Genomic DNA, 12,297 nt, shown 5'->3' with positions numbered 1-12,297 from the left:
TAGGTTCCCCAACTGCAAAATGGAAATAACCATACTTACTTTCTGTTGTAGTCTATGAGGATGAAAAATGTTGCATAGGAGTTAAAAATATTCTTGCAAGTCAAAAAGAATGTATGTAAAAGAAAAGGAACCTGCTTGAGCTGCCGCCTTACCTTATTTTGAGTGGTTTGGACCCACTGGCATTATTTTGGCATTTATAGAGTTATTCCTGATTTACCACATCGTAAGCAAGTCAGAGTCATGCTCACTGAATGTGTGTTGACATAATTAACACGCTGCAAGAAAGCAAGACTTGCAAAGCTCAGGCTCACCACTACGTAAAGATATGCACATTTTAGCAAAGTGAGAAAAATGTACAAGAAAAAATTAAGTTTGATGATTTAACATCAGTGCAAATTAAATTAATTCCTGGGGAATATATTTTGGATAAAGATCAAATAAATCCCTTTGGATGGAAAGCTTGAAATAGGGCTTTGTTGAACATCATTAATAGTACAGCTTCTCTCTGCATTGATTAAGCTCATTGGCTATGAGAAAGAAGGTTGCCCAGCATGCTATCTCTTTTTTTTTTATTTCAAGCATGTCTTGTTTGAAAGGGATAATTGTGCCAAGCAGATCTTGTTTCTAACGCTTCTTATATATAGTGAAATACAGTAATTTAACAGCTTGCTGGGGGAACAAGAATTTGTTCCAGTTCCTGATTTAAATGTTTATGCTAATTGCTATTTATTGGCTCAGATGCAAATGATAGGTTGGCCAAAGTGAAATTTTATGACGAGCAAACTCCCCCCTTTTGTGCAAATTGAAAAAGTGAAACAAGAAGAGGATGAAATGAGCCGAAGATGGTCTTAATGGCTGCTTTTTAATGGGGAAGATAAAATTAAGACTGATTTACGTGGCCAACTCCCCTGTTTTCTCTTATCAGCTCATTTGGCAGGAAAAATGGAAAAGTAATTGTTCCTCTTTCAATGTGGGTCTCAAACCATTATTTATTGGCTGAAATTAATCGCTGTTTATCCTTCATTCACGTGGAAACCGCTCTATCAGCATTATGAACCCCAGCAACTCAACTAGTCCCTTGCAATTTAGCCAACAGCAAGCGCAGATCCTGATGAGCCGTGCCTTAATTTTCTGGGCTGTGGGAGTTAATGAAGACTCCTTTCTTAGGTGGACATATTTGTATTTCTACAACATTAATAACAAAGGCCCACACTTTCTTTTCTGCAGCGTGTAAACTTTTTTTTTAGTAGAGAAAAAATAAAAAAACTATTCATAAAGCTGGACAGGGTTGAAAGAGAAGACAGAGAGAAGACCGACATTTCCTCGAATAGACAAGCTCCTCAAGAACTGAATAAAGAGATAGGCAACTCTTTGATCCCCTTAAGAAGAAGTCCCCTGTTATGGAGTGTGTAGTGCAATTGCAATGCTTTGCCGCTGAACAGTGGTTTTATTTATCCTTTCCTCCTTATGTTTTATCTTCACTGTATCCACCTTCCAGCCTGGTAAGTTCACTGTACTGGCTGCCCATGCATTTAATGCCAAAAGGGAACTATGCAGCTGGGACAGCTACAGCTGCATCTTATCTAATTCTGCCTAAGGGGGCCAACTGGTGCTGGCAACGTGCACTTCAGGCAGAAGTCCTTTCCTGCTTCTTTTCTGAGATGGTGCAAAGCATCACCCAGTTCTCCTTTCTACATAGCCAGGAGGAGAGTCAAATGCTTGCCTTTCCTTTGCTTTTTTTTCCAGCCCCAGAATGCCCTTGGAAATGAGATGTTTGATTTCAGTAGCAGTAGCAGCTGCTGCCTTGGAAATATCAGCAATAAGCAAATACAGTTTACATTGTAATAGAATGAAAAATGGATTATTAAGCAGACACCGTAGGAACTGTCCTGCTGGTTCAAGCCTAAGGTGTGTCTAGTCCACTGCTGTGTCTATGACAGTGGCCAGCGGAGAGAATAAATAAGAAGGTGCGAAACAGTCTTGTTTGCTGCCTTCGAGTAAGGGCCAGCTTGATTTCTAATTGTTCAAGGCAGGCTGAAACCCCGAAGCATGAGTTTAAAAAGATTTAAGACCAGCAAAAGCAGCAATGGATGAGAAATATGCTTCTACTGAACATTGCTTCTGAACACCACTGTTCAGGAGCACACACGCACATAAATATACTGGTGTTCAAGGACTACCCTAATCCTCCCTTCATGGGACCTAAGAATGAAGTAAAATTGAGCATGTTTTAAGTAAAGCAATGTGTGCTGCAGTTGAGGCTTTAGCAATCTGTTATATAATAAGATATATTCATGTTGTCTTTCTTCATTAATGTTATGAGGGAGATCACTGGACACACTCTCTCATATTTGCCATGGGCCTGAACTAAAACTACGTTGAAAGTCAATAGACATTTTTCCACTGATTTACCTGTGTTTTGGATCTGCTCCAAGATCTGTACATTACCATTTTAGAAAGGGCAGAGGTAGTGAATTTGTCTCAGATTTGTAAACCCAGTAATGAATTTCCAGACGTGACTTATGTTCAGCTCACTTCATAGAAAGAGGGCAGGAATCTGCTACATACGTGTGAGACTCTGATATTGGTATCAAAAGCAATAAAAATGTTTTAGTTAACGAGTGAATTAATTTACAGATGAACATTTATGCCTTCATCAATATATGGTTAGAGACCTTAAGAGAATACCAGCCTAACTTTCCAGTAAAAACCAGGAAATGTAAATACTTTTAAATTACGATTCTATATAACAGACAAGGAAGGGGTTTCCATACTTTTGGATGGGATCCAGCTGAAATTACCTGTGCATATATAATTGCATAACCCCACACAGGCTAAGAATATTGATTCTGCAACAGGTTAAACAATACAGCAAAGTGTTTGTGCAAACTCTGATGTGGAAGGGAAATAACATTTATGTTAATAAGCTAAGTCGTCTATATCACACCTTCTAAGCCTGGTACTCCCTCCTCCTAGGGGCCAGCTATCCTCTTGGCCTGAGTTATTCACTCAGGACCCAATCATCCTGGTTCAGCCTTCACCCTTACGACTGGGAAAGCATCCTTAGTGTGATGTGTGGTAAGGCAAGGCTGTCCTCCACCGGTGATCTCTTGGCACATGTTGCATGGGCAGCACCAGTCCAGTTGGTGATGAGAAATTAAAAAAGAGGTAGATTGAAGCCCCTCATTTCCTCTCCAGGAGTAAACTGCAAAATGTTGCTGCCAATCACACAGATGCTTGGTGTACGGTATTTTATTATATAATAATATACGATTGTCAGCCAGAAAAGATGGACGACAAAGAAATTCACATTGCTTCTCACTCACGATTTTCAAAGAGACCAGATTCTAGCTGACTTTTGCATAGATATATCCATGGAGAGAAGACACAGGACCAGCTCCTCTACGTCTTCACAGAGACAGCAATTATCGCTCTTCACCTCTTACACTGCTGGGAAAGATGCCTTTCAACATTGTTCCCCCAGGTTAATTGCCCAAATATAGGAGGAACCAAATGGAGAGAAAACATAGTTACGTGTAGACGTATTCTTCATTACTGCCAGCTTGATGTTCATATTCACATGTACCAAGAGAAGAAAATAACAGTTCACAAATGCAACTTTGGAAATGCGCCATTTGGTTGCTGTACTCTCACTGGCACAAATGAGAAGGTTTTTACATTTTGTTGCTTATCTAAACTATGGCCTTGATCCTGCTTCCAGTTAATTCAGTGGGAGTTTTGCCATTAATTTGACTGTGGCAGTGTTATTGGAAAACACAACTTTTTTCCCTAATTAAAGACAAGCCTGAGTCCTGGAGCTAAATTCTGATTATACTTTGGTCCAAATGTCTGAACCTGATTGCCAAAATAGGACACATAATCCTGCACATAAAAGCTCCATTGAAAGTCTGAATTTTGGAGATATTGACCATGCAGTAAAAGTCAATAGATACAATGTGTGTGCTGAGCCCATGTTTTCTGCCTCAAGTGCAGGTTTACGTGTCTTATTTCACCTGTAAATTGAGTCCAAGCTCCTGAGAAAACTTGGAAAGATGTTTTTACACCTAGAACCTAGCTCAACTTTCTGAAGCTAAGGACTATTTCTAAGTCAGAAGATTATCGTACAACAAAGCTGTGTATTTCCAGAGGCAGATTCATTCCTAGTTATTGCATCCCAGTTGTCTTTAATAAAGAAGAGTAAGTCTATCTTTTTATTGTTTTAGAAATGCTTCTTGTTTGTTTTGTGCTGTCAGGGAGTTCAGCATGCATGGAGAATTTCAATGAAAAGGAAAGGCTGATCTTTCACTGTCCAGTAGACCTAAGACTAGTCGTTAGTGCCAAGGTGAGTTCTTGTCTGTTAACTATCATTCTTGCCATTGCAGTAATGTGCTTTTCTACTCTGCCATACAAAGTACTGTGGCTTTAAGACAAAAGACATGGCAAACAACAGATCTGTTTAACTTTACCTCGACTTTGCCAGCTTTTCAGCTATGTCATTAAATTCAGCAAAGTCGAAGTTAGCTGAGGACCCAGAATTTTTTCAGTGGTAAAAAGCTTTTTTTATATTATTTTTATGATTAAAATGTTAAAATGATATAAGATTGTTCCTATCCATTTAAGATTATTCTCATTAGTTTTCATAATTGTTAAGAGTCCACTTAAGTAATTTATGGGTGGGCCTTTAATGCATCTGTACCAATAATTGAATCCTCTTTGGCCTTGCTGACCATAGTGCTTTCCACCTAAATTTCATAATTGATACTGAATACACTCAGATGTCAGAGCTCGTGGGAGATACAAGAGCCTTGAAGAGATCTGGAATTGTGTTCTATTTTATTTTGTTTATACTCTACAGAAGTGATAAATATTTAGGGAATTTAACCTGATTATACAAAATCCTGTGTGGAAGAGCTGACACCAAAATATATTCTAAGCAGAAAAAGATCTCTCTAGAACAATGCAAGGTATTCATATGGAAAGCTACCTGGGGAAAGTAAAGCATTGCTGTGCGTCCAGTGGCTGCCTCTTATTGATGCTTCGGACAGGAGCTCTGCTTTAGATTGCTGAAATTTGTATACATAGAGAATCTACCTGTGCGTGTAACTCACCCATATCTGTTTAGCTGGAAGTGTTTATACAATTTGGGATACAGTTTCATTCTCTGAAGGGGGTGTAAGATAAGCACACTCATAGCCTAGCACCAGAGCAACCAAACAGAGCTTAAATATGAATGACTGTAACCTCCCAGCAGATCCTCTGACATTTGTGTATCTATGATCTGGGAAATTCCCCAGGCTCTGTTTTACCCTCTCAGTGGATCCAAGTCCCAAGTAACATTTCTGGCTCCTTTAGGAATCTGGGGACTGACCCTCTGTTGCCTCGCACCTTGTATTGTCATTCAACCTATACAAAATGAGTGCAAAACACCACAGGCTCCATTTTGATATTTAATTCAGTGTAGATAGATCAGTTTATAACACCAGAGATGGTGGCCCTATGTTCTGATTTGGCAGCTTTTTAATCTCACTTTGCACTGGAGAAATAGGTGTACAGTCCGCAGTAATGGGAAAAAATAGTACTTCAGATGTATTTGATGGTGAAATCATTTCATTTCAGTTCCCTACTCTTCAAAGCAAGTGCAATAATATTTTCCTCACAGAAGTGTTGGGAAAGCCTCACCTTTCAGCTCAATTGCTAACTCATTTGAGAATAACAAACTGTCTTGTCTTTGCTAGGATTTTGTCACTGTTTATCCTAAACTAATGAACTCAAACTGAACCCACCTTCTTCCGTCAACATGGCAGGGGCCTTAGGGAGAAAGGCAACCAATTAAACTTTCACATATTTCTACCATCCTGGTTTCTGAATGTAAAGCTACCCTAATTGGTCTTACTGAAATATAGCCAGCCTCAGCGTAATGTATTTCTTGGCACCCTTTGTCTAAGACAGAGCACGCTGCTGCTCAAATCTCTCCCTTGCAATGGGGAGGTTTAGCGCTGCAGCAGGGAGCTGCCTGCTCACTGGCCACCCTGCCCATCCCTGTCCTCTCCAAGATGGTACGGGGGTTAGCAACACCCAGCTGCTTTCGGTGGACCTCCCCCGCGGCACTCTCCTTCCAGGGAGGCAGAAGCCTGCTGTCCAGCTAGCAGGAGAATTTGTATTTAAGAAATAAAGGAATTCTGGATCAAAAATTAAATTGCAGCTTCACACACCTGCTAATGTTGAAACGGAAATGCAGATCTGAAGGTTGCAAGTGATTCATATTTCTACATGGGGCCACACCAGACTCCTGGATGGAGCCATCCATCTGTATCTTCTTTGACATCTGGGTGCAGATTCATACAGTACAGCTGAAGCTATATTGTGTCTGGAGGAGATGAGGGAGGGAGGAAGTGGAAAAGAGCATTACTGGTTTGAGGAATTTTTCTGCCGTGAGGTACTGAGAAGTGCCAGGATCAGATATCCATGTATTTTGTCTGATTTCTTGTGAATAGGCATCTGAGAAAAGCTTTCAGCAAGTGTCTTGCATTCTGTGATATCCTTGTGAGTGTCCTACACCACAGCTGGCATTCACAGAAAACCGGACAAAGCTGTGAGGTGACCATCCTCCTGCATCACCTGTCACTGACCCCAGGGGTGGGAGTATTTCTGACTCACTTATGCACAGTGTACATCTGCCTAACTTCAGTGGGCCTGTTTTTTTAGGAAGGGCCTTTAGATAGCTAGGACTTTTTGAGGTCCCACCTCAGAGTGGAGTCCAGCCTCCAGGCCAGCAGACACAGCCAAGAGCTGTCTTGCCATGCTGCTATACAATGCTATACCGCTCCAATATGCCATCCTTTCTGGTCTTGTCTATTCCGGTGCTGGCTGAAAAAAAATCTCAGCCTTTTTTCCACACATTTACATCCTTTGTAACCAAAACACCACCAAGAGTTGTAGCAGATATTGTGGTCTGGGCCATGGTGTCCAGTGGAGATATACCTGATTTATATATCTGTTTTAAGTGAATTTAAATTAAGGCTCTTCTTAAGCATAAACAGTCTCCTGCTGCTTTGAAAACAGAGCAGGAGGCAGGACACAAACAGGAATGATAACACCGGTCGTTCTGAAAGCTAAACTGTGGGTTGTTAGGTAAAAATGATAAAACCTCTGCCAAATAATCTATCCAGTCCCTTCTGAATCAAACTAGTGGCTCCACAACCTACCTACACATCTGAAAAAAAATCTTCATTTATTTTGAACTAGGTGCCTGATACCTTCATGTTGTGTCATCTTATTCTGGTATGATGTGAAACACTGGTAACAGCTCTCTAAGCACTTGCCCAGTACAGCCCATAAGTCTGTAGATCTCTGTCGTAGCTCCCTCAGTAACCTCCCTTCCAGCCCAAGGAGTCCTGCTTGGTTCAGTCATTCCTATTACAAAACACACGATATTCTTTGCCCAGCCTTGCTTCCATTCTTTGTTCATTTTGGAGCTCTGTGAGTCAACTTTTCAAGACAATGGGACTAGCAATTCACACAATACACAGGATGAATGAACAACAGGATGTCAGACTAGTAACATTAATTGCACCTGATAAAGGATGGCAAGTGTTCCCACAGCTCAAAGATTAGCGGCTCCCAAAAAACTGAAGTTATATTGCTACTCTTTTTTTCTCCTTTGGCAGTGATGCTTTTGTATCTGATGTGGTTTTCTTGGATCCAGAGGAACCTCTTGGGAGCCTACATTTTTCATCATTAAGACTTATATGTGAAAAACAAAAATCACAACCCAACTGACCATTGGCAGACCATCCAGCTTGTCACTTCATCCTGACATGGTTATGTATGCTAGCAAATAAAAAGTTTCAATGAATAAATTTACTATTTTAAAATTGCATAAAATACACTTAGTCACATAGGAAAAAAATCTTAGCAATTCTGTCAAAAATATAATTTTATTCGATTATTTTATCATGGTACATACTCTGATGTTCACACAGATACTGGAAGATTTACACTGAGATTATGAAACAGCTGATTTCAGTTGAAGGCCGAAAAGAGATAAGATCTGAAAAGCCTCAGTCTAGATTCACATGTCCTTTAATTCAGCATTTTACTCAGATACGTCACTTTAGCCAGGGGCAATTTCTCTAGTGAGGAAAGTGCCTACACTATGCTGGGTGAGGAAATAGACATTACCTTTTTAATCAGCACTCTGGCTTTAGGTTCTTCTAAAATTTCTAAAATGTAAGTTGGTCATAAACTCTCAGTAGCTATTTAAACTGGGTCTACCTAAATCAAACTAAGCGTGTTTGGGCTTCGGGGGGGGGGGGAAGAAAAAAAATTAGCCCAAAAAGACTATGAGGATTACCTTTTTTTCATTTTTGGTTTTCACTCCTTACTCTGACAGACACATGTATGTATAAAACTTTCAATACGTACTGTAGATATGTAGGCCTAAAATAAACGCATATAAGCAGTGCTTACAACTTTCATGTGAAATGTGGAGGGTCATGACTCAGTTCACACCCATGTGTTCGTTTATGTGTACTTTGGTGAGAGTTTATGAATAGACTTTTGTAAGGTGCCTTTTCTCTACACAAAGCAAGCGTTATCCTTTTACGAGTTCCCTCCCTGGTGCTTCTGATGAGAGAACCTGGGTATTACGCTCCAACTGGGAAACCCAAGCTGCAGCAAGCGCAGCATGACTTTGATGGTAACGTGCATGGTCATAACTGCTTTGCTCATGAAGAAGGTCTCCATGGCAGAAAGACACACGACAGACAGTAGAATGATAACTTAATTCTCAGGACTTGGCAAAACATTTCCACTCAACAAAAGCTCCAGAAGCTGAGGAACTCTCTTTAAACATACATTGAGTACAGATGAAGTCAAGAAATATTTTTGTTCTGAAGAGACTCGTAGCTTAAGTAATATGATGCCTGTAAGTTTAAAGAACCTGTCTGTAGAAGTAACATATCCATCACTGTAACATGGTATTAAGGTAGAAGAGATCCAAACAATGGATTTTGAAGGCAAGAAGAACTTGCATTGACATGCTAATTTATGTCAGCCTTATGCACTGAAACCACCGTGTAAAAAATGAGCCATGAATGCAAACATTGTCAGTGGATACTTAGACTGGATTCATGGTGCTCAACAGACATTGCCTTAAAAGATGATTCAGGTAAATGTGCTTGACAACTTAGGAGGCCTTTCTGTTCAATGTGTGTTTCCGTAAGTGTGGTACAAAGGGGAATAAATAGGTATGAAAGGTAAATAACTAGGGCAACCAAATTAATTGCCATAAGTAAGTCCTGCACCACTATGTAGTCAATATGCCAAATTGAAGGTCAGCTTGAATCTAGTCGTCAAATAGAAAAAACCTTTCTTGTACTGCCAGGGAAGAAGACAAATTTTGGCTAGATTTCTATCAGGGAAAACCATTTCTCAACTTCCTTTTCTCCCATCAAGCACACAATTACAGGTGTAGATGTCCTGAAGTAGATATGCTAAGTTTAGTTCAAGTGTTAAATACTGATATATTTGAATATTGTTATAGTTCATATTTCAAAGCCAGTCATGAACAAGGTAAGATATAGGTACCATAAATATTTGTCAATTGCCACATTCTAGTGTCAGCAAATGACAGACAATATTGTCCTTCTCTTGTCCCATTTCTATAATGTAATATACAATATACAACGCATGTTGGAGCTCTGGCATTGATACATCTCACACATGAAGTATTTTAGAAACCCCAGCCTTTTTCTTTGCAATATGCTCCACTGAAGTCAAAACAGCTGTATATGGGCCTTACTTCAAGAAAGTATTTACTCGTTTTCCACAATTTATCCCTTCTCATGACAGCAAAAGGAGTTTAAGGCTCCATTGACTTTAGTGATACACAGCAGTGTTAGTTCTCTAATATTGCAATACAAATGTCCTTCTGACATGAATGGGAAACACCTCTGAGGGTGTCTGCACTCATTCAGTCCCCTGGTTTGAGCAAAGTTAACAGTCAAGGGGGTCATGGTAACAATGTGGTAGTTTTGTGATGTAGTTATTTGCCTTCTAGATACGGGCCAGAATTCACAAACTCATTTCATATAGTTACAGTAGACACTCTCTCATAATAGAGACAGGCTAGATTTGAGCAAGTTTTGGATAAGTAAAATGTTCTTTGGTCCAATAGCACTTCACAGAACTGCCAAATTGAAACTGTCTTTGAAGAAATTATTTCTTTTTGTGATAAGTGGCAACTTAGCCTACTGAGGAAGAGATTTACAAGTCATTGTTGGTTACTGTGTTCTCCTTTATTTTGTATTAATGCTTTTTTAAAATTATTTAATAATGCTATTTTTCCCTCACTTTTTTAGAATACAGTGATTAACTTTCAGGTGATATAATGCAAATGGATCTACAAAAGATTAGGTTTGCCTATAGAATCTAATCCATTTTCTGATCTTTTTTTTTGCTTTGTGCTTGTACATTTGTATGTCAAATGGCATTCCTAAAATCCTGAGATTTTTCTGAAACTTTAGCATTCTTGCCATAAGCAAGAAAGCCACAAGCAATGTTTTGAAGATTTTTATTCCGGGTCAGATAGACTCTGCTGACAGCAGAAATTCTTTGTGAGTAGTCCCTGCTGGATTAGGACTTTTGGTAGGCATTTTTCACTTAAATATGTTCACAAAATGAGCATAATGATGTAGCATTGCTACTGGTTTGTTCTCAGAAAAGTTCTGAAATATGGTTCTTGCTTCAGACCTCAGTTAAAGATAAATATTATTTATTTTATATTTATTAATAAAATCAATATTAATAACAATATTTATAGTCAACAAAGTTATTTTTCAGAAAGGCTCTTATGATACCAATATTTCCTATGAACAAAGTATTGAGAACATTGACCTCTGTCCTCCAAATCCCCCTGCTGTTACTACAAACAATCCTATGGAAGTCAACTTTATACGGCACTCCTTGGTGGATCAGAGACGTCCTGTAGTTTTTGGAAAGCATACCTGTCTTGAGTTCCACCACACATGATAAACTCTCTCAGGGAAGAAACTTCCCATAGAGGTGACTTCAAAATTCCATTTAAAATTTGTCTTCCTTCTCTCTCTTGTATCTCTTGTGTTTTTTGGGGACCACAATAAATGAGAAGATTACTTGCTTAGTCTTGACAATCCCCATGGTTTATAACAAGCCATGGAGGACCTGCTTGAAAAATCTCAGGATTTTCTTCTGCTTCTAAAATCTCTGTTTTATGTAGGACTTAGAGTCAAGCAAAGCATTTACATTTTAATAATGAAAAGAAGTAACTTCAGCTGTTTCCAGTCTTAAGCTGTTGTTGTTGGAGTATTGCTTTTGGCAGCAAGATGCTTCTCCTCTGCACCCCCTTCCCAACCTGCTCACTGTCATTTTGTCATGTTGGTGTAACATACGGGAGGATGCAAGGTAAATGGAATTCAGAAACCCAGCAAAAACAAATGGCTTTTTAAAAATCATATAAGTTTCCCAATCCAGTTCACAGTGGTGTTTTTGTTTTGTTTTGGTTTTTTTTTTAATTAATATTATTTAAAACAGGAAAGATCCAATTCCTTTAAAAGTACAAAATCATAGCATAGTTCTGAGGACTTATTACCGTTGCACTTGTACCATATTTTGTAAGCAATGAGTGCCAAAATGCGGTATAACTGGGCCACCGTAATTTCTTGACAGGTCCAAGTTTTCAGGTTATTATTAAATGTCATTGCTTTAAGCTTGCTGTGGGCAAAAGGTGCCGGGGTAAATTAAGTACAACAATCTCCTAGCTTCCTCTCTCTAGACCTGTTCCTAAGTTGTTTTCTTCAACTTCCATGAGACTTGTAGGTGTTCAGAATAAGGTCCCATCTAGCAAATCAGTCTACGCTCTGCAACTGCCAAACATGTGGAGATATGCATTAGATTTGGCTGACATCTCTATCTCAGCATGACAAATGCTAAAAGTCATCCACCCTCCCTCAAAATAAAAATGAAAAAAAAGGCAGGAAAAAACCTTAATATTGGTTAAAATGTCAGCTGAATTAAATGAGAGTGGTGTGATTTGTACCCATGAGGGGAGAAAAAAAGCACAGCAGGTATGTTAGAGGTGCAAAAAAATATTGAGTTTCACACATAGCATGTAAGAGTTGACAAGTCTGCTGGCAGCTGCCTGGTCACGGGGGGCTGCTGGGATCACAGGAAAATACAGACAGTGTCGTGGTACTGAGAAATGGGAGAGAAACAGAGACAGGGCAGGGCGATAGATATATCTCTTGGCTTGTTAAAGCC

Source organism: Aptenodytes patagonicus, chromosome 3, assembly GCF_965638725.1.
Source record: "Aptenodytes patagonicus chromosome 3, bAptPat1.pri.cur, whole genome shotgun sequence".
Lineage (NCBI taxonomy): Eukaryota > Metazoa > Chordata > Aves > Sphenisciformes > Spheniscidae > Aptenodytes > Aptenodytes patagonicus.
This window is presented reverse-complemented; position numbering follows the sequence as displayed.